Source organism: Pinus tabuliformis, chromosome 5_1 (genome assembly GCF_031772625.1).
Source record: "Pinus tabuliformis cultivar Carrire ecotype Pingquan chromosome 5_1, CPIR1, whole genome shotgun sequence".
In the NCBI taxonomy this organism is placed as follows: domain Eukaryota; kingdom Viridiplantae; phylum Streptophyta; class Pinopsida; order Pinales; family Pinaceae; genus Pinus; species Pinus tabuliformis.
Genome location: NC_142305.1, coordinates 598,177,566 through 598,204,775, shown reverse-complemented (window position 1 = coordinate 598,204,775; position 27,210 = coordinate 598,177,566). Strand labels below are relative to the sequence as shown.

Here is a 27,210-nt window from a genome sequence, read left to right as displayed (position 1 = left end):
CCCAAAACCCAGATTATAGTAAAAAATCATACCAAGACTTCCCCTACTTTCTGAGCTAATTGTCTACTCATACTTTTTGAGCTAATTTGCCTACTCATTATAGGAAACTCCTATTTCATAGACCATAGAAAACTAGCCTGACATGCAAGGCGGATAGCTTTTGCCCTCTCTCTCCAGGCTGTTATCTCGATTCAGGCTGTTATCTCTATTCGCATGCTGTCACTCAAAGGGCGAAAGCTATCTGCCTTGCATGTGAGGCAACATTTACTTTTCTATGATCTATGAAATAAGAGTTTCCCTCATTATAGACTACTCTTAAATGAATAAAAAAACATATATTTAGTACTGATCCTTTAAATAGGACAAAAAATTACGGAAACTAATGTAATGCCAATGGGATGGATCCGATGGTTTCTGATGCATTTGTTTTTTGGTACGAACGCTGTATTTATATTTATATAAAGTATATTTAAATAGAAAATCAGAGATATGCTCAAAATAAAAGATAAAACATTGTGCTGATCAGAGCATTACTGAGTCTGGAAATATGTAACAAAATAGACCATATCTGTCCATAGAGACATGGATGACCATTCAGGGCCATAGAAATAAAGTCAACCTATCAAAACTAGAAGATCAAGAAAGTAATAAACAAACATCTTTTATGTAAAGAGAAAAAAGCATTGAGCCAAAAGAAAAATATTATTTTGGAAAGACAAAATAAGCAAAATAGATTAAGTACCTGGCAAAAAAAATCTTTAATATAATATGAGCTTGTTCCCATTTGAATCCCCATCTTCCATATACCACGCTGGATTGAAAGACCTTTCTTTGACATTTCATCAGCACGAGAATTATAACATTTCTGAGCACGAGAATTATAAGATTTCTGACGCATTTGTTGACTTATGCGCAGGGTCCATTTCATCAGCACGAGAATTATAAGATTTCCGACGCATTTGTTGACTTATGCGCAGAGTCCATTAATTAAATTTGGAAATCCAGGGCTTTACCGTGCAAATGACTCTTTTGTGATCTTATTCAGAAGATGCCATGAAAGTATCAGCGAGCTGAACAAATATGCCGTAGTCTTTAACGCGACTTTTTGAAAGCTTTTCCGGCGATTTTTTCCGGTGAAAATCCGGCAGTAATTTATTGAAATCCAAGTTTGATAACCAGTTTCTGCACGATGAAAGCGTCCCAGGGGTTTTTCAGGGTGCTGAATCCGAATATGCAGTTAAAAAACCATTTTAACTGCAACAAATCATGATTTCATCTCAATTTCTTCCGCCGGATTCCGTCACCGGAATCTCAAAAAGTCGCATTATAGACAACTCCAACAAATATTACTCTAATATTTCTAGCTTTTTGTGATTTTATTCAAAAGATGCCATGAAAGTATCAGCGAGCTGAAAATACTTTCTCCCCCACCGCCCGCTGAGAAATAACGCTCCGATCACAATTCCAAATCCTGTTACCCAACCAAAACTTCCCACGATTCCCACCACCGCACATTCTCGTCCCTGTCGTCATCCTCCTCTCGAGTGTGTTCGCTGCAGTTGGTTGCAAGGGGAAGCCCGCACAGCCCTGGATTATCCCAGAATGAATTTGCCTCAAATGTGTTGAATTGCGGCCCATTTGGAATCCTCCCCGATAGATTGTTATTTGATAGGTTTAACCAGCTCAGGAACTTCAGATTTGCAAGCGTTGTAGGTATTTTACCCTCCAACTGGTTGCATGACATATCTAAAGTTTCTAAATCGACCATGTTGCCTAATTCTTGGGGAATCAGTCCAGTAAATTGATTACGTGATACATTGAACATCAGGAGGCCCTTCAGATATCCAATCTCCTTTGGGATGTCACCTGTAAGGCTGTTTCCTGACAGATCCATAAAAGTGACAGTCCAGAGGTCGTAAAAAATATACTCCATGTACCGACCCTTAACCATCAAATTAACCACATCCGTATGGTACTGTCCATATCTAAGATCAATGGACCGAGACCTTGTGAAATCTGGTATCGAACCGTACAGATTGTTCATTCCCAGGTCAAGAATTTGGAGCTTCTGAAGGTACCCAATCTGGATAGGTATCTCACCTTCAAAATTATTTGACCTGAGACTGAGTATGCGGAGCATCGAAAGATCCCCAATCCATTCAGGCACTTTCCCTGATAGGTTGTTTCTACTTAAATCCAAAATTTCTAAGTTTTTGCAATTTCGCAGAGACATGGGAATCTTTCCACTCAACATGTTGCCATTGATGTGTAATACCTGAAGTTTGTTCAGTTTTCCCAGTTCCACTGGTATCTGCCCCAGAAATTCATTATTTGCCACATTCAATACCTGGAGAGAAGAGCAGTTACCCAAATGTGAAGGCAGTTTGCCAGAGAGTCTATTGTCTGAAAGATCCAGAGCTTCTAGATACTCTGTTTGCTCACAAATGCAACCAGGAATATGCCCGTCCAGTTTATTCCATGCTAGGAACAAGAAAGTAGAAGACTTCAACATCGAGCACATTTCTGAGGGGATTGGACCTGTAATATTATTAGTTGACAGATCAAGTTCCACAGGGAAGCCTGCGTCAGGACTTGGTGGATAGGGAAGGCTGCCATGGAACTGATTCGCTCGTAACTCCACCTGCTTCAATGAAGTCGACGAGTTGTACAGTTGAGGTGGTATTGACCCTTCCAACTGATTATAAGATAGGACCAACCTCTCGAGCTTGGGAAGATTCCACAGCCATGAAGGGATTTCTTCATTGATACTATTATTGGTTAGATCCAGGATAGTAATAGATCGTTGAGTCCTCAGAAAAACAGGAAACGCCGGCTTTATTTCACAAACAGCTAATTTCAACACATCTAAATCAAATGGCGGAGTCCACGCGGAGGTGATATTGAAGCTTAATTTGTTATTCGACAGGTCGAGATATTTCAGGCTGTTAAGGCCTCTGAGGTGCGCCTCTGTGATTGCTCCGTTCAAAACGTTGTGAGTAAAACTCATGTTGGTCACTTTAGACAACAAACCTAGGGATACAGGGATAGACCCCGTCAAATGGTTGTAGCCCAAGTTTAGTACAGTAAGCGATGGGAGGTGTCCCAATGATTCTGGTATCACTCCATTCAACCTGTTTTTTTGCAGTAGTAGCTGAATCAGAGATGATAGATTTGCTATAGCAGGTGGTATAAAACCGGACAAACTATTGTTTGGCATCTGGAATATTGTTAGTTTCTTCCATTTTCCCTGAAAAATCTGAGAAACATTCCCCATAATTTTATTATTTCCCAAATAAATCCTTTTCAAATAAGGAAGCCGAGAGAGGCTCTCAAATGGAAGAAATCCATTGACATTTGCACTGCTCATCTGCAGTGAGACCAAATTCTTCATATTCCCTAACCAACTGGGGAATTCAGAGTGAAATGTGTTTCTATCAAGATGTAAGGTTTGTAGGGAGGAAAGCTTCTGAAGGGAAGGGGAAATGGAACCTGTCAGTCCGCAGTTTGACATCGAAAGATTTCTGAGGTGAGAAAGCCGACTTACTGATTGTCCCCATGATCATGAGGTTGATGAGAGATCGACTGTGTCAAGAGAAAATGTTCCAACGCCGTCAGATTTGTAAGCCACGAGAGATCGTGACTTGCCAACACAGAAAGCTCCGAGGAGGAGAGATCTAGTACTGTCAAGCTACACAGATTTCCGAGCTGCCATGGAATGGTACCTGCAAATCCTGATGTGGACAGGTTGAGGTATGTCAAATTTTTCAATAGCCCCAGCTCTTGGGGGATACCTTGACCTGTAAAATTATTGGAGCTTACATTCAAACTCTGCAAATCCCTTAGCCCGACCAGTTCTTCAGGAAAGAAGGCACCGCTCAAATTGCAATTATGCAAATCTACCGCAACAACTTGGCCTGTCCGTTTGTCGCAGGAAACACCTTCCCATTCACAACTTAATGAAGCATTCCACGAACCCAAACGTCCCAGAGGATCATGCAAAGTGGTTTTAAAAGCCAAGAGAGATTGCATTTCGTAACTCGAACACTTCGTTTCAGAAGAAACAGACGTGAACATACCCGTAAAACCTATGTAACATATCAACAGCCGTATTAAAAAACTGTGTAAGCTTGTTTGGATAGTACCTGTAAGTGGCCATTCTTGTTTCAAAGATGTGTATCTGCAATGACTGCTGCCTGTTTTCGTCATCATAGTGATTTTATGTGGGCGCCTGGTATCTCAGAACTGCGATCCCATTCATGGCAGATAGCATCATAGCCTGCGCAAAGGAAGAGAGGAGGACTTCCGAAATTCACTTCGTTACCCTAATGAAGTAACCAAATGTTTTCGTTATATTGAAGAGCCTTTCTGGAACGAACTAACTGGTGATATTAGCTTATTTTCGGCAAATATCGTGAATGTGCAAATTCCAATGCATATGTAAGTTTTTTCAGTTTCCGTCTAACCGCTGCGAATTTGACCAAATGTGGGTTTTCTTCACGAGTAGTGTTCTAATCTACTAAACTCTTTCTGATTTGTTTTTAATGTTAATCTTCCCTATCTAAACGCCTCAGTCTAACCAGATTTAGACTTTAGACTTAACGCCTCAGTCTAACCAGATTTAGACTTTAGACTTTAAATTTGTCACGTGATTCTAATATTTAAGATACTAAAAATAGTTTATGGAACATATTTTTTTAAAATTAAATAAAATGATATTTAGACTAAAAATAGTCTATTAGACTATGGTTTTTTGGGTTTTCTTTTTTTGCAATTCAATCATTTTTTTATTTAAATTGATAATGAGCTGGCCCAACCTTCCAACAATCTTCTAGCTGAAAAGACAATGTACACACAGGTTTTTCCCAAACTTCTTTAGGCCTTTTCCATAGTCTTGTTTCACACCTAAGTTAATGCTAAAGTTGGTTCTTAATTCAGCAATCAGAGCCTTTGCTTGTCTTGTTTCACACCTAACATACCTTTGCTCGTCTTGTTTCACACCTAACACACACGTTCTTCCCAAACCTCTTTAGGCATTTTCCATAGTCTTGTTTCACAACTAAGTTGATGCAAAAGTTGGTTCTTAATTGAGCAATGAGAACCTTTGCTCGTCTTGTTTCACACCTAAGTTGATGCGAAAGTTGGTTCTTAATTGAGCAATGAGAACCTTTGCCCTCCACGGAATGCTAGCTACAATGATATATTTTTGTTTTACATCACAAATAGGGCACATGGAAAGTACGGTTGAATTCCTTAATCCCATACTTGTTTACACACCTAAGTTGAAGGGAAAGCTGGTTCTTAATTGAGCAATGAGAATGGTTGAATTCCTTAATCCCATACTTGTTTACACACCTAAGTTAATGGGAAAGTTGATTCTTAATTGAGCAATGAAAACCTTTGCCCTCCTTAACTTGTGAATGTGAAAGTGAAATATAGAAAATAAATAAAAGATTTAAGATTCTCATTATCCAATAAATGAAGAGTCTTAGTTTGGTGGACTGAAGGATGTGAATGTGAATGAATTGATGGGCATCATCATGCATGGTATGGCCAGCACTGACAATCATGGAGTACCAGTATGCACGACAGCAGAGGCAGTACCATAGTGCAGGACAGTAAATTGATAGTGACATGATATATAATCTTGAAAACGTGGTTAAATTGAAGATAGGTTTGGAATTTCAGAGTAAAGTTTATACTAAATAAACAACGCACAAATTTAGTGCAATTCATTATTTCAAAATTTTGAACCTAACCTACCACGTTCAATGTATCGGATATTTTTTTTTAACCTAACATTATACTCCAGGCCCGACAAGGAGGTCGTACGGGCGGAAAATGATGAGGGTTTTTAAATAATCTTTATTTTAAAATCAAAATGCAGTTGAAAATGATGAGGGTTTTTAAATAATCTTTATTTTAAAATAAAATTGCAGTTGAGACATTGTTTTAGATAGCAAACATTTTTCAAATTTAAATTACAGTTAAATTTATATTCACAAAAATATAAATAAACCATTTTAAAAGGTGATACGGATGAAATTAATTTTATTATAAAAACTTATATCAAATTTGATATTTAATTATCAAGTTATTGATTCAAATTTATTGAGAGTGGAAGCCACTTAAAAGAGATTATAACTTTTATAACTTTACACATTCTTAATAACAATATTTTATCAATGTAGAAAGCTAACCCTAATTTAAATTTAACCTACTTAAAAATAAGTAAACATTTTCTAATCTTATATTTATATGTATAAAGTCTTCTGAAATGAGGAGGGCATACTCCTGTCAAAATATGCTTGTAATTTTTTTTTAAGACAAGAGTGTCCTTATCGCTTGCGTTTAGATTGCAATCAATTAAAAATAATTCTTTATCTCATCTGACAATGCAGGCGTGTTTTAATTATGTATTGAATTTTTTGCTTTTGCCATTGTTGAGAATATTAATTATTTTTTTAAAATTTAATTTTGAGAAAGACATAATTGTTTTAATTATTTTGCATCTAAGAATAGCATCTTCTTATCCGAATATCCTAAATTTTTTCTATTTTTTATTATATTTATAATATTTTGAGTATCTATGTATTTTCACTTAAGAAAAATAGAATTATTTTCAATTCTTTTGGATCTAATAATTAGGATAACATCATTTTTATATTCAAAAATTATATAAAAATAAAATTAAACATGTAATATTAAATATAATGTTTTTATCCCTATTATATTATGGATATTAAATTTTTGGTTGGTTTAACTTATTAAATTTTTGGTTGGTTTGATTTGTGAAAATTTGAATTTTGAATTTATTTATTTATATAATATTTCAATTGAATGGTTCCCTATATATTCATATTATCAAATTTTTATTAAAGAAAAATTAATTGTAACATACATTTCCAAATTTATTTTTTAACCTTATAAACTTGTAATTTTTTAAATGAAAAGGTAATTTACTATTTATTACTAGTTACATGTTATTCACATTGTCACATTATTTTTACTAAATTCAAAGATAGCAATATGTGTTATTATTATTCCTTACGTGTATATTATTTAGGACTAGTATTAAGCTCACATATTCATTGTAATTATTGTTGAGGTTCTTTTATATTTACATAACTTGTAATTACAACGAACGTGTTTTCATTGCGAGTTTGGGCTAGGCAAACATTGTTCATCCCAGCCATTCTCCACCTCCCATTTTTGTCGTCGTTCGAGTTAAAATCTAACACGTGGAAAGTTGCCCCGGATTCACATGTCATTTGAGGTTTTTTTCCCAGGTGGTATTGTACTAGCATATGCCATTGCTCGCCTTCACGTCCCTTTGCACAAAATAAGAGAGGCCAAAAGGGTTTTTCCAAACCAACAGATAATAACAGAGGCCATAATGGTTTTCCAAAACCAACAGTTGTTAAGCTTACATTAAGCTTGTGATTCACACCATCATAGGTTATCCATGCCCTTAAATCCTCTGCACTTTCAGACTCAGCACCCACGATTAGTAGGCCAATTTACCATTCTTGTACAATATAACAACAGAAATATTAGAGATCATTCTATTGAGATCGATTCCCACATGGTCGTCATTGATATCCTCAAATTCAATGTCCTGGAAGGTGTTGAATTCCATTGCAAACAAAGTATTGAAAGTCCTGGACTGTGTCGAATTCCATTGCGAACAAATTATTGAAGGCCTTACCATTACTGGAAGCATTGAGCATTCCCATGTACCTCGTAGATGATTGCAAAAATGATGCTGATATCAGATTTAGAGTCTGCGTTCCAATTTGTCGGTATCAGATGGCCCATCGGATTAATGTTTGAAGGGGAGAATCAAGTAGATTAATTACATTGGCAGTAAATATCTCACATATCGCAAATCTTTAATTGATGTGAAGGCATCTTCAAAAGAGAGGAGGAGGAGACAATCGAAATCTGATCCTCCTAAAAATGCTCATATTATTTGTAGTATCAAAGAGGAAATCGTGTTATTATTGAGAAGCTGCTTGAGGAGAATGGCCCTCCAGTCATGGCAACATTCAGTGGTTGTAATAAATTTCAGAGTTATTCCTAATTTCTCTACCAATTTCTCTATAATGCGGCACTTTCCACTCACTTTATTGCCATGTTATTTCCCCTGAACTAGAACTTTTTTCCCATTAAAGACATGCCAAACATATGTCCACATGCAAGGGATATATTGAGAAATACTTGAAGACTTGGGAGCGAAAATGCTTTACTGAAAAGAGATCAACTAAAACTAAAAAGTGGATAGAATGATGACCATAACGCCAGTCCAAACCAACCTCAAAACAACAGCTCAAACCATAGTATCCCTTCTATTTGGCCCAACATCCCTTCCTGCCCTAGAACCATCAGCACCAAACATAGTAGTAGTCACAAGGGTGGAAGTACAAGGCCTTTAGGAGAGAGAATTAGAGCTGTTAGGTGAGGGAATAGAGATCTTGTTGGGTCCCTATAATACTAGTGATTACCCCATTACTATTGTAGTTATACCCCCTATTTATATTGTTGTGCCCCTATTACCCCCATATTGTTATTTCTGTGCCCCATAGAATCCCTCTATTGTTATTTTTGTGGCTTTATATTATTATTGTTAGGTCGGCTGGATTATATTGTGACTCCTTAGACTCCTATATATAGAAAGGAGGTTTTGTCATTTGTATCATCCAAGAATTGTTCATTTATGTAATGTAAAGGAGGTTGCCCCCTCGAAGAGGCTGAATTCTAAGGCGTTGATCTCTCTTTTCTATCTTTTCTTGAGCTGGTTTCATAACATTTGGTATCAGAGCTTTGGATTCTAGGGTTTCGCTGCTCCAAACAGGTCATCGTGGCATTTTCACTATAACTTTTTTTCTGTGACGTTTCAGAAGTCGCAAAAAAAACCATTTGAGAAGAATTGGCGCTGAACCTTGGGTCCGAATTTCAGAGATTTTCGCGCGATATTTTCGGAGATATGATCTGAGGAAGTTGGCCTTTTTGCAGACTCCTGAATTACATTCAAAACAGGTGACCTGGGGAAAATCGTCATAACTCTCTCTCTGAGGATCGGATTGAAATTTCGTAAAAAGGTACAGAAAGAGGACGGACTGTAGTTTCTTGTATGTGTGTTTCAGATTCAAAGGTTGAAACAGTGACTCGTGGCACGTCGTACAAGTTCGCTCTACTGAACCAGTCTAAAAGCAAGTCACTGTGGGAGATTTCACATAACTCTTCCTTGGAGAATCCAATTTGGCTCAGACTTGTGGCATTGGAAAGAGGACGCAGAAGGCTACTACAGGTAGCAATTTCAGAATTGGATGATCCGAAATTACAGAGATACATCAGATTCAATATCAGGCTTCTATAAAGTGAAAAAAAGGTGTGTAGTTTTTTTTTTAATTTTTGTGTAAGCTTGGTTTAACGGAATTCAAAGGGCATAGTAAAGCATTATTATCGGTAACTGATGCCCCGAGGAAAGAAAATGCAAACACCTAGTAAGGAACCTGAAAGCTCTAGCATGACTCATGAAGAAGAGGAAGAAATGCTACATGATATATCAAAATTACAAGAACAAGTGCAACAAATGTCACGCTCACAAAAGCTAACAGAAGCTAAGATAAGTGGCGTGGAATCTAAGGTAAATGGCGTGGAATCTAAGATAAAGGGCATGGAAGCTAAGATGGATGGCATGGAAGCTAAGGTGAATGGCATGGACGCTAAAATTGATGGCATGGATGATAAGATGGATGAATTGAAGAAGTTGCTACAAGAAAGGGTCACTAATGGTGAAAAGGTAGTAAAGGAAACTCATGATGAGAACAAAAGAAATGTTAATCATGATTCCATAGACTCTAATGTTGGATCGAAGACTCACCATGTTCCAAAAATCGATATGAGGAAGTTTGATGGCAAGGATCCCGCCACATGGATATTACAGATGGAGCAATTCTTCGATCTCAATAATGTGCAAAACACACAAAAGGTACGTATGGCAACTTTATATTTGGAACCAAATCAGTTTGTATGGTATCAATGGCTTTGTTCTCGTAAACAATTTATCACTTGGGCAATTTTTACGGAAGAATTGATAGCACATTATGAGGATACAAAAAGCAACACTTTTTTTAGCCAATTGATAAGTCTCAAACAAAAGGGTTCAATAATGGAGCACATTGAGGAGTTCCAAAAATTGAACATAAGGGTAAAAGATATTCCAGAGGAGCATAGGATTGATGTGTTCATAGGGTCTTTAAAGGATAATATCCAACATGATGTGCGCCTTTGGGAACCTGATTCATTAGAGAAGGCATTCAGGTTAGCAAGAAAAATGGAAAGCAAAATTATGGCAACTAGGAAGCATACCACTTCACAACTATAAAGACGGAAGTGTTGTTGCCCATAGTCTTCCACAACCTACAAGGTTGACACCACAACAATTGGAAGAAAAAAGAGCAAAAGGGCTTTGTTACAATTGTGATAGCAAATACACAAAAGGTCATAAGTGTGCTGAGAAGAAATTATTCTACATAGATTGTGAAGAGGAAGAAGAAAAGGAGCAAGAAAGGTCAAAAGAAGAGGATATATTCCAGGAACAAAGCCTAGATGAAGAACAAATAAATCCGACCATATCTTGTAATGCATTGGCGGGAATTACCACTCCTCAAACCATCAAGATAGAAGGACAAATCAAGAAGAAAAAGGTAATAGTGTTGATTGATTCAGGAAGCACCCACAATTTTATTCATTGTAGGGTAGCAAAAGAATTGAATTGCTTCCTATATCCAGCACCAGAGTGTCAAGTGATGATTGCAAATGGAGGAACAATAAATTGTTCTGGAAAGTGCCATAATATCAAGCTATCCATGGGAGAATATGTATTGACTAGCCCAATGCTTTCCATTCCAATGGGAGGTGCTGATGTTGTACTAGGAGTCCAATGGCTACAATCCTTGGGTACAATAGCTTTTAATTTTCAAGAACTTTTCATGAAATTTTCTGTGGAAGGAAAGGAAGTTGAATTAAGGGGTATTGCAGGGAAACCAGGAAAGATAATCAGCTCTAATGGCATGACAAAGCTTCTAAAAAAGGAGCAAAGAGGTGTAATTGCACAATTATGTTCGCTAGATGTTTCCACATTGGAATCATCTATTTCTCCAGATCTCCAAAAAGTCCTGGACAATCATTCCAAGGTATTTGAGACTCCCAAAGGTCTCCCACCTATGCGTGATCATGATCATGCTATTCATCTGATTCCAGGAAGTGTTCCTCCAAACATCAGGCCGTACAGATATCCATATGTCCAAAAAAGTGAAATTGAACGTATGGTTGCAGAAATGCTAGAGGCTGGTATAATTCAACCGAGTCAAAGTTCTTTCTCAGCTCCAGTAGTATTGGTGCACAAGAAGGATGGATCATGGCGCATGTGTCCAGATTATAGGGAGCTCAACAAGCTCACTATTAAAGATAAGTTCCCCATTCCTGTTATTGATGAATTACTGGATGAATTGCATGGATCAATTTACTTCACCAAGTTGGATCTTCGTTCGGGATATCATCAAATCAGAATGAAGATTGAAGACATTCCGAAAACAGCATTTAGAACTCATGAGGGTCATTATGAATTTTTGGTCATGCCTTTTGGCCTTACCAATGCACCTTCAACATTTCAAGGTTTGATGAATTCAATTTTCAAACCATTCCTTAGAAAATTTGTGTTAGTATTTTTTGATGATATACTAATCTACAGCAAGTCTTGGAAGGATCATGTTGAACATGTTGACAGGGTGCTACAACTATTGGAGGAGAAACAATTATATGCAAAAAGATCCAAATGTTTCTTTGGAGTCCAGGAGGTGGAATATTTGGGTCATATTGTATCTCATGAAGGAGTTAAGGTAGACCCTAGCAAAATTAAAGCCATTAAGGAATGGAAAATCCCCACATCCATAAAGCATCTGCGAGGATTTCTTGGGTTGACAGGGTATTATCGCAAGTTTGTTAAGAATTATGGGAGAATAGCAGCACCTCTAACAACATTATTGAAGAAAGATTCATTTTCATGGACTTCGGAAGCAACAAAGGCCTTTGAACATCTTAAAGAGGCAATGTGCCAAGCACCGGTCTTAGCTACACCGGACTTCACAAAAACCTTTATTGTGGAATGTGATGCTTCAGGAAATGGAATTGGTGCTGTTCTAATGCAAGATGAAAGACCCATTGCTTTTGAAAGTCGTCCAATCAAGGGAAAGTTTTTAAACAAAGCTATTTATGAGAAGGAAATGTTGGCAATACTCCATGCACTTAAGAAATGGCGACCCTACCTAATGGGAAGACACTTCAAGGTAAAAACGGATCATGATAGCCTTAAATACTTTTTAGAACAAAGATTATCCTCTGAAGAGCAACAAAAGTGGGTCACAAAGATGTTGGGTTATGACTTTGAAATCATCTACAAAAAAGGGAAGCAAAATGTGGTGGCAGATGCACTCTCAAGAAAGGATGAGGATGTGGAAGCATTGTTGTGTGCCATTTCTATTATCCAACCAGATTGGATAAACGAAGCAAGGGAGGAATGGAAGAATGACGAAGAAGTGTGGGCACTTATTCAAAAGCTACAACAAGATTCCAGTACTTCTGATACATTTAGCTGGCAAAATGATTCGTTATGGTACAAAGATCGCTTATACCTCTGTAAGAATTCCCAGCTAAAACAAAAGATTCTTATGGAATTGCACACTTCTCCCTTAGGAGGGCACTCAGGATTTTTAAAAACTTACCACAGGGTTAAGAAGGAATTTTTTTGGGATGGCCTTAAATCAGATATTCAAAAGTTTGTGGCGGAATGTTTGGTTTGCCAGCAAAATAAAGTTGAAACAATTAAGACACCAGGTCTATTACAACCTTTATCCATTCCAAGCCAACGTTGGGAGGAGGTTTCAATGGATTTTATCACAGGTTTACCCAAGTCTGAGGGAAAGAGTGTCATCATGGTGGTAGTTGACAGACTTACCAAGTATGCACACTTTTGTGCATTATCACATCCATTTAAAGCCAGTACAGTTTCTACTGCATTTATGGAAACAGTTCAAAAGCTACATGGAAACCCAAAGATTATTGTAAGTGACAGAGATCCCATTTTCACTGGAAATTTTTGGACAGAATTATTTTCTTGTCTTGGTACTCAGTTAGCTCATAGCTCATCTTATCATCCTCAATCTGATGAGCAAACTGAGATAGTAAACAAATGTTTGGAAGGATATCTTCGTTGCTTTGTATCTGATAAACAGACACAATGGGTCAAATGGTTGCCTCTAGCTGAATGGTGGTATAACACTTCCTTCCATACAGCAACAAAAATGACCCCATTTATGGCACTTTATGGGTATCAACCACCATCCATCACATCATATTTAAGAGAAAATTCTAAGGTTCAGGCAGTGGAACATCACATCGAACATCAACAACAAGTCCTCCAACTCTTAAAGGATAACCTCGTGTTGGCACAAAATATAATGAAACAACAGGCAGATCAACATCGCAGTGAAAGAAGTTTTGATGTAGGTGATTGGGTATTCCTACGGCTACAACCATATAAGCAAATGTCCCTAAAGCAAGCTAAGAAGGATAATAAATTATCACCAAAGTATTATGGTCCGTACAAGGTGTTGGAAAAGATTGGTACTATGGCATACAAATTGGAGCTTCCTGCAGCTTCTCGATTGCACCCAGTTTTCCATGTTTCATGTTTAAAGAAGGTTATAGGTGACAAGCTCCCAATTCAAACAATATTGCCAGAACTTGACGAGGAAGGAAAAATTATATTGGAACCGGAAGCAATCACAGAAACAAGAACTCGACAGCTACGAAATCGATCAATTTCAGAGTATCTTATCAAGTGGAAGAACTTATCCGCTGAAGATTCCACATGGGAGGATGAGAATTTTATGCAGAAGTATCCAGAACTGCTCAAGCGTTGAGGACAACACTTTTTTGAAGGAGAGGGGCATGTTGGGTCCCTATAATACTAGTGATTACCCCATTACTATTGTATTTATACCCCCTATTTATATTGTTGTGCCCCTATTACCCCCATATTGTTATTTTTGTGCCCCATAGAATCCCTCTATTGTTATTTTTGTGGCTTTATATTATTATTGTTAGGTTGGCTGGATTATATTGTGACTCCTTAGACTCCTATATATAGAAAGGAGGTTTTGTCATTTGTATCATCAAAGAATTGTTCATTTATGTAATGTAAAGGAGGTTGCCCCCTCGAAGAGGCTGAATTCTAAGGCGTTGATCTCTCTTTTCTATCTTTTCTTGAGCTGGTTTCATAACAGATCTTTACTGCTTGTGCAAGTTTTCCTTCTCTGCGTTGTTCCTTTCACATAGTGAGTTATGTTTCATCCAATTTCGGTTGGTAAATTCTTTAAAGGTTTTACGATTTTTTGTAGTCTATGTAGTGTTGTTTTAATCAATCTTAATTGACCAAGATTGCAACATTTAATTGTCAACCTAGGGTAGGTATTGCTGTTTCAATGGAGTTCGCACTGTCTGTGCCGATACACTCCAGCCAAGAATAAGGAAATGCAGAAAACAATAAATGATGTCGATGATCTAAATTATGGAATCAAACCATGCATGTAGACATAAAAACACTCTACAAGATTAAATCACGCTTCACAACTATCAAAGTAAAGGCGCGCCACACAGGAACTAATATCTACTCTAGCTGGTTACTACCATTCTGTTGATTAACTCAGTGTAACAACATAATATAAATGGAAGCAATAGCAAATGTAATCCACAATTTGTACAACAACAAGAAACCATAAATCAATTAGCTAAACAAGAATGTATAGTACCTATATCACTGCAATCCCTACCAAAGATGATGGCCCTTCCTCCTCAACAGGGCGCAGGAATAACAAAAAAGTAATTAACAAATCAGCTGAAGAGCAGTAACAACATCACTATGCTAATTAATATTAAAAATGAACTTAGAATTACAAAAGCAGAGTAACAATACTTTTCTATATGTCGTGTCCTTGTACATAAAAAATCGAGTTCCTTTATAGTTATTACAACCCAAAATTAGAAAACAGATCAGTCATGAGAATCTCATGCTAATAAAAAATAAAAGTGGTTACAACCTATTTCTAAATAAATATACATTAGTTATGATTGCAACTGCTTGGGTCTTGTTGCTTCCAAAATAAACAATCCCTACTGCCAATAGCTATTATGTGGAATAATACCCACATTTGCCATCTTCGGCGCAACAACATCAAGTGAATGGCGGTTTGGGATGTCACGACATCACTAACAACAACACTTTTGGCGTGACAGCAGACTCTTATATCAGTGCGCAGTGTAACAACATCCAATGTGTAACAACAACCTGTAACAACATCCAATGTGTAACGGAAACCTGTAACAACATCTAGGGTGTAACAATGAACCGTTCTACCCTTCTCTGCAGTTAATCCATGTTGCATGTCTACTCCATAGCTTTGTTCTCATAATCCATCACCTGAAAAGAAGAAGAGCTTCCCAAAATACTTCTTCAATACTCTCCCGGTTAGCCACAAAAAGGAATAGAGCCTCGTATTATTTGGTAAAAAGCAACAAAGTAACATGACAGTAGAATACATTAAAAAGGTGAGAAAACAGGGAAATGGATCATGTAAAGTCATAGGCCTAGAGGACAAAAAGGTCAAAACTGGGGAAAGAATGTGCAGAAAATAGGTAAAAAACCACACCCAACATCTCCCCCCGACTGAAGCAACTGCATGTCCCCATGCAGAGTCTCAGCTCCTTCTATTGTACCCCCGATGCAAGTCTGTGAAATTGTAGGCACCAACAGTGTCTTCGCTTGGAGCTCTGAACCCTTGAATGGCCATCAACTGACGTGGCCAAGATTCCTCTTCATAGTCACATAGGTGATAATTTGGCTGGTACTCCTCTACTGGCAACCATACCAAAGGAAATTTGAATCTGAGGCCAATCTAGAACGCCCCGAGTGTCTGCACAATCCGAGCATATTCCAACACCCGTTTAACATCAACCAAAAATTTCTTGTACTCAAAAGGATCCCCCTCTTGTAATTCAATGCTAAAGGCCTCAATGCGCTTGAGACATCCTGTTAGCACTCGGCTTTTCATATTTGCATAGAGGTTGAGGCAGATTATCACGATCCTTTTTCTGTAGGTGGCTGACTGTTCTTTGATTTCTGGAGTGCTCAGGAACAGCTTAAACTCACGCCTGAGTTCGTAAACCATCCCTGGTTTAGCTTTGGACCACAATGTTGTTCTCTCCTTGTTGGCTTCTGCTGATTTCTTGGCCAGGTGCCACTCAATCTGATTCCTCATGAATGAAAGGAAGGCCCACAGCTAAAAATCCCCCATGTAGTACAAGACACACACCACCATCTTCGTGCTGACATATTCACACATGATATTGTGCAAGAACAACTCGCACAACAAGCTCTGGTCATCAAAGTCGCAGGAGCAAAAAAATTCCAAAAAAGTACGGGTTGAAGAACCCAAATAGGAACTATTCTCAAAAACTGCGTTTAATTGAAATAAATAATAACATTCCCAAAGGAACATTAGGTATGATGGGGACGGTCCCCTGCATTGCTAGCAGGTTTAGGGCAAGGTCACGTAGCTTAATCTTATCATTCATTAGGTCCGAGACCTGTCAATTCAGCTGATACAACTGTTCATCCTTCTTCTTTATAGTTTCCTTGAGCCTCTGTGCTTCCTCTTCTCTTTCCCATTCTTCTTTTAGCCATTTTTCTCTCAGGGAATCCATCATTCTTTTATGTACTTTAAGTGAGATCACTCCTTTAGAGAGAGCGCCACCTGCTTCCATTTTTGCAGCTCTGGAAACAACAACATCTTCTTAGAACACCATTCTTCATCAAGACTCGGTGTTCTTCCACATGCACTATCAATTAAGGGTGTAACAGCCTCTTGAGGGTGAAACTATTCCACCTCGCCTGTTGGTTCTTGTGTGACAGCAACTTCGTCAGTGGATTTTATCATAGTTTCTTTATCTTCGTGGTCATGATCCATTTTCACTATTGGTTCTTTTGTAGCAGCAGTGTTGAACGTAGGCTCATGGATGTTAGCTTCCCCTTCCTTCCCTTGGCTGACTTCCTCCTCCACTGCTGGTTCTGATGAAACAACAGTGTCAGCCAAGGGCTCCTATGTATCCATTACCCGATCACTTTCTGTGAATTGTGTCGTTTCGGTTGTTGGTTCTTGTGTAATAGCAACGTCCTCAATGATTTCTTATGTATCAGCTTCCCAGATTTCAGTTTGGGTCTCCCTCGAGGTGGTGGCTACTCTGCAGACCTTAAGTCCTACTGCCACTAGCTTCTCAGCACAGGCTACGCACACAGCGCCCGAAACATCTCCCTTTCTGGTCCTGTCCACGGCCTCAGCCAAAGTATCTAGCCTTGGGTATCTTGGTTCTGCCTTTCCTTCTGCTAGCTGTTCCCTCAGCTCTCTATTTTCATTTTCTAGAATTTCAATTTTTGATAGCAAGGAGTTGGTTTCACTCTTACTAGGTGAAGAAGGTTCCTCTAGCTGAGCCTGCTCCTCGTCCTTCTACTCTGTTTCTTATTTGTTATTCCTTGACATGGATGGGGACCCTGGGTGCCCACTAACCCTTATCCTTTGCTTCGGCCGCCTGTCACCAATTGGTTTAGCAACTGGCCTCTTCCTAACCCTTATTGTCAAGGGTTGGGGTTTCTCCTTTGTCACTGCTGGAGCTTCCTTAGACATCTCGGTTTGCCTCTTGTGGGTCGTCCTAGGCCTCTTCCTCGTGAATTCTTCCCAATTCTTACCCTAGTGGCTCAAAGCATCCAACACAATGAGTTTGATAAGGCCATGGTTGGTGACGCACGTTTCTGGATGTGCAGCTGTTTTCACAGCTGTGGCCATATGCCTAGTGTTGCCCAACAAGAAGTAAGGAAGGTTGACCAACTGCTGATGCTGGAGGTGGTTCAGCAATGGAAAGTGGTAATTAAACACAATTGTTGCCATTCCCTCGCAAGTAATGTAATTGATGAGGTAGAGGGCAACATCAGCCCATGGCTGGGGGAGTGACAGTCTATTATTCCCCTTCCTTTCTTTACTAGTGACTCTTCTTCTTAGAGGAAATCCCCTTTCAGTGAGGGGTCATTGACCTTCCTGTTGAACCACCTCTTTCCTTCCACTAATAATCCCGTTACTCTAGCAATCACCTCTTCCGTGACCTCCAGCTTCAACCCTCTGACCTCTGTCTAGTTTCTCTCCAAATTCTTTGCAAATTCCATGGTAACACCGCCGTCTGATCCTTCTAACCTCTGAAAGAATTCAAACCAGCTTGCGTCCTTGAAAATCTGGCATGCTTCTGGAAATCCTCCAAGGCTTCTGTGGACCCTGGCTCGTGCCGTATTGCTGCTCCACCCATTTCTTATGCAAATTTAGTGTTGTTTCACCTCCTTCTCCCTTCCTTTAGACGCTTCGGGGTCGTCGACACACAACTTAGTTGTTTCAACCTACACTGTTATCTTCTAGTTCTCCGAGCACTTTGAATGGGGATTCAACACTTCCAACAGGGGTAAATGATAGGGTGGTAGGGTGGCACAGGTGAGGATTTCGAATTGGGATTTTGCACTTATGATTCGTACTACATGGTCAATTTTCCTTATTAATGGTGAGTTATGGGAGGTCTTATCAATGGTACACTTACCCTTTTTGGTATGATCGGCATTAAGTAACAATAAATACCAGGTCGTCATGCCTTAATTGCGGGATTTTTCGAATAATCACAAATCATGCGACGGTCATGTCGCAATATGATTCGCTCCCCCCCGTCTTAAATATGAAAGCCATCCTCGACCATCAAAAGTCATGTTAAGTTGCCATAATTACCAAATAAAGTGAATTCAAGATTACCTTTTGATGACGTACCTGGGTGACGTGGGGCAAAGTCATGGGTGGTGCGATGCGCGAACCAAGCTCCAGCAGCGAGACGCGTGAACTTAATTATGATGATGAGGATCATGGTTATGTCTGCTATTTATTATAATAAAATATCTCATTTATTTATGAAAATTCATCGACTGTTACCAAGACGACTAATATATATTATTTTAATTTCGATAAAAAAACTAAAGAAGAAAAGATAATGTAACAACACTTATCGTAAGATATTCTTTGAAATAATAGATGTTGTTATAGAGTGTGTAACAGTGGCCACCAGGTGATTTTCAACTCCTACAAAAGGTGTCTGTCTGCGCCTGGAAACGTTTTCACAGCCAAATTATTATTATTATTATTATTATTATTGAAGAGTTTAAAGGTGTAACAACTACCAACCATAGTTGATTTTCAACTGTTACACTTATTGGAAAAAATAAAATTTTTGCAGCACAAGGGGGCTTTCCCCTGTTCTTGTAATATGTATATCCAAATTTGTGACAATGTTGAAAAATGAATCCCTTGAAGCAGGTTTGTCATATAACCAAAGACGGTGCAAATGCAATGGTGTCCTCGCACTGTCAATGGTCACCAAATTTATAGTCCCATTGTCAAAGACTGCATCTACCTCATAGGGACCTAGCCATCTGGTGCAGAGATTACGGTTGAAGTCTTTAAATCTTGAGTCATATAAGAGAGCCCAATCTCCTTTCTGGAACTTATTCTTCTTGATGAATCTATCATGCCACTTATCTCTTTTCTGCTGGATAATATTTGTTTGCTGAATAACAGCTAACCGTTTCTCCTCCAATTCATTGAGCTGGTTCAATCTCTACTTTTGTGATGTAGTCAAATCCAAATTGACCTGTAATGTTGTTCTTAGTGTCTTGATTTCAAACTCAATGGGGAATAAAGGGTTCTTACCATACACAAGTTCAGATGGTGAGAATCCAGTGGTATTCCTCCATGTAGTCATGTATGCCCATAACACTTCTAGAAGTTTATCAGCCCAATTTCTTTGGTCACTAACCACAATCTTAGTAAGGATCCCCTCAATGACTTTGTTAGTGCTTTCCACTTGGCCATTTGCTTGTGGATGATAAGGTGTTGTGATTCTATGATGGATTTTATGTTTTTCGACCAACTCCTGGATCTTATGAGATGTGAACTGAGGCCCTCCGTCTGTGACTATCTCCCTAGGTATGCCAAACCGGACAAAGATGTCTTCAAACAAAAAGTCTGAAACAACCTGCTCCGTGGCTCTAGTTAGTGCCTTCGCCTCTACCCATTTTGTGACATAGTCAGTGCAGACCAAGATGTAATATCTCTGTTTAGATGAAGGATTAATTGGTCCCACAAAATATAGAGCCCATTTATCAAAAGGTTCTAAGACGATTTGGGATTGTAATGACATCTCATCTGATTGCAGTGGTTGGCCCATCCTTTGGCAACTATCACATCCCTTCACAAACTTCTTGGCATCCTAAAATATTGTTGGCCAATAATATCCTGTTGAAAGGACTTTGTATCCTGTCTGTTTGTCTGCGAAGTGCCTTCCACAAGGTTCCCCGTGACAGGCTTTAAGGATATCAAAGACCTCATCTTCTCTAACATAGCGTCTGATCTAGAAATCTCGTCCAGTGTGATAGAGGTTCCCATCTATTCAGGTATATGTAGCACTTTGTTGTATCATCTTTCTTTTCTCCTTGGAGGACAAATACTGTGGAAACTTCCTTGCAACAAGATAATTGGCTATATCTTCATACCAAGGTGAGTAAGTAGAAATAACAAAAATGTATTCATCAAGGAAAGAATCCTCAGTGGGAATGCAATTGTCATCAATAGTTAGCCTAGAAATAAAGTTAGCTACTACATTATCCTTTCCAGGCTTATCTACAATAGTGATATCAAATTCTTGTAACATCAATAACTAGCGTGTAATCCTACCATTGGTCACTGGCTTATTCATTAAAAAACGAATAACAGAATGGTTAGTGTGTACAAATACTTGATACCCGGTGATATAATGTCTGAATTTATTGATGGCATGCATGACTGCTAAGAACTCCTTCTCGGCCACTGTGTAATTGAGCTTAGCCGGGGTTAGTTTTTTGCTTATGTAGTAAAGAGCATAAGGTTTCTTATCCTCCATTTGTCCCAAAACAACACCTACATCAATATCAGATGCATCTATAGCTATGTGAAATGACAGTTCCCAATTAGGTCCTCGCAAGACCGGAGCTGCTGATACACAACATTTCAGCTTTAAAAAGGCCTGCTCACACTTCCCTGTCCATAAGAAATCAACATCCTTCATGAGCAAGGAAAATAATGGCAATGCAATTTTTGAAATTTTTTCTATAAATCTCCTGTAATACCCTACATGCCCCAAAAAACTATGTACCTCTTTTTGTGTTTTGGGGGTTGGAACTTTTAGAATTACCCCTATTTTTGCAGGTTCTGCCTTGATTCCGTCAGAAGAAAAGTAGTGTCCAAGCACGATCCCTTCAGTCATCATCATGTGACATTTTTCAGTGCTCAAAGCAACATTAGTCTGTACACACTGTTCCAACACTTTTTCCAGATTGACTAATGTTGTTTCAAAAGCATCTCCATAAGGTGTAAAATTGTCCATGAAGATTTCTAGGCAGTCATTCAACAAGTCAGAAAAGATTCCCAGTATTGCCCTTTGAAAGGTTGTTGGTGCATTACAAAGTCCAAAAGGAAGTACTTTGTATGTGTAGGTTCCCCAAGGACAAGTAAGGTCATTTTATCCTGGTCTTCCAGGACAATCTGTATTTGATTGTAGCCGCTAAATCCATCCAAAAATGAAAAAAATTTCTTTCCTAAGAGGGTATCAAGGACTTGATCTATAGATGATAAGGGAAAATGGTCCTTCTGAGTGGCCTTATTGAGTTCTCTGTAATCAACTTAGACTCTCCACTTTCCATTCTTTTTAGGAACGATGACAAGCGGTGACACCCACTGACTGTCAGATATTAGATAAATAAAATTAGCACTCAAGAGTTTTTGTAGTTCTTCTTTTACCACCTCCTTTAGTGCAGCGTTCATGCGGCGATGTGGTTGCAGCCATCCTTCAAATAAATACAGTGAGTGCATAGTCCCATGCAAATTCCTTTTTGTATTTTTGTAACAACAGTTGGTTTTTCTTGGTAGTCAGGTTGGGGTTAACATTAAAAAACTTTCCAGATTCTATCTCAATTGGACTGCTGTCAATATTCGGAGTGACTCTCATTTGTTCAAAATCTATATCTTCCAACTCTTCTTCCTCATTCACACTCTTAATAGAAGCCACAGAAAGTGACTTACTAATAAAACCATTAATGACATCATCTTCTATCTCATTTTTGAAATATTGGGCTTTCCCTAGAGTGAGGAGTGGCAAGGAAATATCTGAATCATGCTCAAACTCATCCCACCAATAATTGTATACATCCATATTTGGTTTTGGGGGGTAAAAGCTAAGGTTCTTTGTTGCCTGGCCATTTGAGATCACCATAGACCCCGATCTGCAACCTATAAATGCATCTGCAGTGGCCAGCCAAGTTCTCCCTAAGATCAAAGGATGTCTCCCAAAATTAGATTTGGGCTGCAAGATAAGAAAGTTAGCCAGATACCTATAGGAAGATATTGTAATCACTATATCCTCTAACATCCCCTCGGGTTTAACACGAGACTTGTCTGCTAATTCAAGTATAGTAGGAGTATGTCTAAGTCCATGTAGCTCGAGAGTGACAAAGAGGTGCTTTGTCATTCCATTAATGGCAGCCTCGAGATCGATTAATGTGTTGGCTATGGGCTGATCATTAATGTAGACAGTGATCGTAGGATTTCCTGGATCATTGTACTTAGTTAGGAAAGGGTGAGCAGTCATTAATTCAGATAATTTCCCCATCACATGTATGGTGGTAGGGTCTTTAGGCTTCGTCCCAGGTTTCTTAATACACAAATCTCTCATTGTTTCAACATAAATAGGTACTTTTTTAAGGGCTTGTAGTAGAGGAATTCGTACATGCAAATTTTGCAACTCCCTAAGAAAATCAAGTTCAGGTTGTGAAGTCATCCTAGGTTCATCCAATCTCTGAGGATACAGAGGGTCTTGCGTTACAACAATTGAATCTGATGTTACAGGTGTATCAGCCTTCCCCGAGTTAGTTGTTACAGCAGTAACAATTCTTCGCGGGTTGGCTGTTACGGATGTAACAACTTCCTCTATATTAGTTATTGTAGGTGCAATAACTACCTCAGAGCCTCTGACATCTCCTCTGGATAGTTCGCATTCCTCTGTAATGGTAGGGGAGTGTTTTGGTTTAATTACCTTGCCCGATCACAGTTATATTTCATTAAGTCCAATGGGGGTAATAAGGTAGGTCTAGAAGGTTATCAGAGCCTCTATGCCCTAAGCTGCCTTATAATTTGGATTTGGGTTAGGTTGCATAGGTAGTTGGGGTCGCATAGGTGGTGGAGGACCATGAGCTTGGAAAGAAGGTAACTGTAGCTATTGTTGCATGGGTAGTCTAGGTAGAGCTGAATTCTAGGTATTTCCTCTCCAATTCTGGTTCCAAGGATATGGTTGAGATTGAGGATATTGAACAGGAGGAGATGGAGATCACTGGTTCCAGGGTGAAGGAAACTATGCTGAAGGAGGGGTAGGGTATTGCCACTGATATTGCTGAGTATTATATGCATTGTTCCACGAATTGAAAGAGGAAAAGTCTTGGGACATACCTGGAGGTCACGGTTGCCATGCCCTCCTTGGTGCGATGAAATAAGAGGACTGCACTTCCTCACTTGATTCCCTGAGTACTGCCTTTCCCTGGAAGCTCTGGACATTTCCCTGTCGAATGCTCCAGCTTGCATATATTACACAAGCTAATGCTTTTCGATTCACATTCCCTCAAAAGATGTTTCTTCCGATAATTCAGGCAAAACACAGCCAGAGGAGTGTCAAATTCTACTTGTGTCTTCTTAATCTGTTTTGTTGTTATCTGGGTAGAGAGAGTACTAATGATATCGATCTTGAAATTTTCAAAAAAATTCTCGATCTCTGCTCTAGTTACTCCTCCGCCTGCAGATTTTTGTATTCGGGCAGAGGCATCTTGAATTGTACTCCTCTCCTTGGACAATCCTCGAGATCATCTTAGGTAGAGATTTACAATTTCAGTGAATGGATCTTGTGATATATCCCCTTTTCCTAATAGGTTCAGGGTGTCAAGACAAGCATCCCTCATTCCCCTGATAAATATAGTCCTCAAGATTTCCTAGTCTAAATTGCTATGTTTAGACCTTTGCAGATTATAGTGGAACTGTTCCACATAATCTTCCAGGCTTTAATCCTCCTTCTGTGTCATTATAAATATCTCCTCCCTTAAGTCCCTAGTTTTGCAATAGTCCTGGTACTTTGATAGGAACGTCTCCTTCATATCATTCCATGTTCGAATAGAAGCAGAATCCAATCCCATTAACCATCTCAAGGATGCCCCTTTTAAAGTAGTAGGGAATAATTTTAATTTCTTTGCATCTAAGGTATAATCATAACTTCTGCATAAGACATCGAACTTAAATAAAAATGTGTCTGGATCTTCCACATTCATCCCCTAGAAGGATGGTAAGGATGATAGAGGAATATTTTTCATAGGAGCTTCACTTGTGATAGCCTCGATTGGGAACTCAAAGGTGGTGATAGTAGCATCTGTTTTAGCATTGTTGTCATTGTTGTCCCCCATGACTAATTCTTCTAATCCTTGCTGTAGTAGAAATCCTTCAAACTGTTCTTGTGATGGTCTTGTAGATGTGATTAGTGCCTCAAATACCCCTGGGTTGGTTGTTTCACCACACTACATGTATCTGGATATTGATAAAACAATAGGTGGTTTTCCATCTCAGGTGTTCGATGTTCCCCCTTAGTTTCCCTTTGCCCCTCGGTCCTCAAGTTCTCGCTACTAGCTTCCCCTTCCTACTCATGAATTGGATTCTTGATCTTGGGGTATGGATGCTAGCCTTAGAATGATATGGTCCCAAGATAGAGGAATTAGAGGTCTCTACTTTTGTTATGGGAGTAACAACTTTCTGCGGACCTATTTTCCTTGCATCCCTTTGAGAGCTGGACTATTCTTTTTTTGCCTTGGAGATTAGTTCTTGGATAAATTTCTTCCTTCCTAAATCTACACTCTTCCTTTCCTTTTTACGACCCATTTTTCCTATGACTAATTAGAGTGGGGGGTGATTTTAGTATCTCTGTAATTCCTACAATTTCACACATGGACTCTATGTGTATTAACTCACACCCTAAGTGTCTCAGTCTTCGACTGTGGTGAGACCGCCCAGGTATGTTAGAGTGATGCATAGGTTCTTACCTCTCATCTTACCACCCAACAACTAAAGAGCTGAAGACACGCTAAACAAAACACCAAAATGCCCTAAGTTCCCTAGTAATCATAATGGTGAGCTCACCCAGGTATGTTATATTGATGCGCAGGTTCTTACCTATCGTCTTATCGCCCAACAACTAAGGACTGTATCATCAACTGATAACCCCGGCAATGATGCGAAAATGTAGTGTTGTTTTTATCAATCTTAATTGACCTAGACTGCAACATTTAATTGTCAACCCAGGGTAGGTCTTGCTATTTCAATGGAGTTTGCACTCTCTGTGCTGATACACTCCAGCCAAGAATAAGGAAATGCCCAAAAGTAAAAGATGTCGCTGATCTAAATTGTTGAATCAGACCATGCATGTAGACATAAAAACACTCTACAGGATTAAATCACACTTCACAACTATCAAAGTAAAGGTGTGCCACACAGGAACTAATATATACTCCAACTAGTTACTACCATTTTGTTGATTAACTCAGTGTAACATCATAATATAAATGGAAACAACAGCAAATGTAATCTACTATTTGTACAACTACAGTGAGAAACCATAAATCAATTAGCTAAACTAGAATGTACACTACCTCTATCACTACAATCCCTTCCAAAAAGGAGGGCCCTTCCTCCTCAGTAGGGCACAAGAGTAACACAAAATTAATTAATGAATCAACTGAAGAGAAGTAACAGCATCACTGTGCTGATTAACATTAAAAATGAACTCAGAATTACAGAAGCATAGTAATAATACTTTTCTATATGTCGTGTCCTTGTACATGAAAAATCGAGTTCCTTTATAGTTATTACAACCCGAAATTAGAAAAAAATCAGTCATGAGAATCTCACGATTCTCATGCTGATAAAAAATAAAAGTGGTTGCAACCTATTTCTAAATAAATATACATTAGTTATGATTGCAACCGCTTGGGTCTTGTTGCTTCCAAAATAAACAATCCCTACTTCCGACAATTGTTATGTGGAATAGTACCCACATTTTCCAGCTTCGGTGCAACAACATCGAGTGAATGGCGGTTTGAGATGTCATGGAATCACTAGCGACAACACTTTTGGCGTGACAACAGACTCTTGTATCAGTGCGTAATGTAAAAACATCCTGTAACGACATCCAATGAGTAACAACAACATGTAACAACATCCAATGTGTAACGACAACCTATAACTACATCTAGGGTGTAACAACGAACCGTTATACCCTTCTCTGCAGTTAATCCGTGCTGCCTGTCTGCTCCATAGCTTTGTTTTTGTCGGCCATCACCTAAAAAGAAGAAGAGCTTCCCAAAATACTTCTTCAATACTCTCCCAGTTAGCCACTAAAAGGAATAGAGCCTCATATTATTCGATAAAATACAACAAAGTAACATGACAGTAGAATAGGTTACAAAGGTGAGAAAATAGGGAAATGGATCATGTAAAGTCATAGGCCTGGAGGACAGAAAGGTCAAAACTGGGGAAATAATGTGCAAAAAATAGGTAAAAACCCACACCCAATAATCTAATGGTTTGATTTATACCTACATAGAATTTATTTTAATGAGAATGATGAAAGCTTCACTAGGTTAGTGATAAGGGAAAGGTATTGGTGGGAATAAACTACCCATGTGTCGAAAATAAAATCCGTTCTAGAAACAAGTTTGTGAAAAAACAATCAAACATAATGCAAATGTATATGGCATTGATGCAGAGTAAAATACCAAGAGCACACTTGCACATGTAGTTCATATCATATGGTTGTCTGAGATCTTAATCATAAGTCGAAGTTGCACTGCAAGTTTGAGACATCTGAAAAAGATCTAGGGATGTGTGTGGCTAG

The 27,210-nt window shown here is 38.6% G+C and overlaps 1 pseudogene; it reads right to left on the bottom strand.

Annotated features, from left to right (window-relative positions):
* Positions 1 to 784: 784 nt before the first annotated feature.
* LOC149166287 (uncharacterized) lies at positions 785 to 4,358 on the bottom strand (annotated as a pseudogene).
* Positions 4,359 to 27,210: the final 22,852 nt, after the last annotated feature.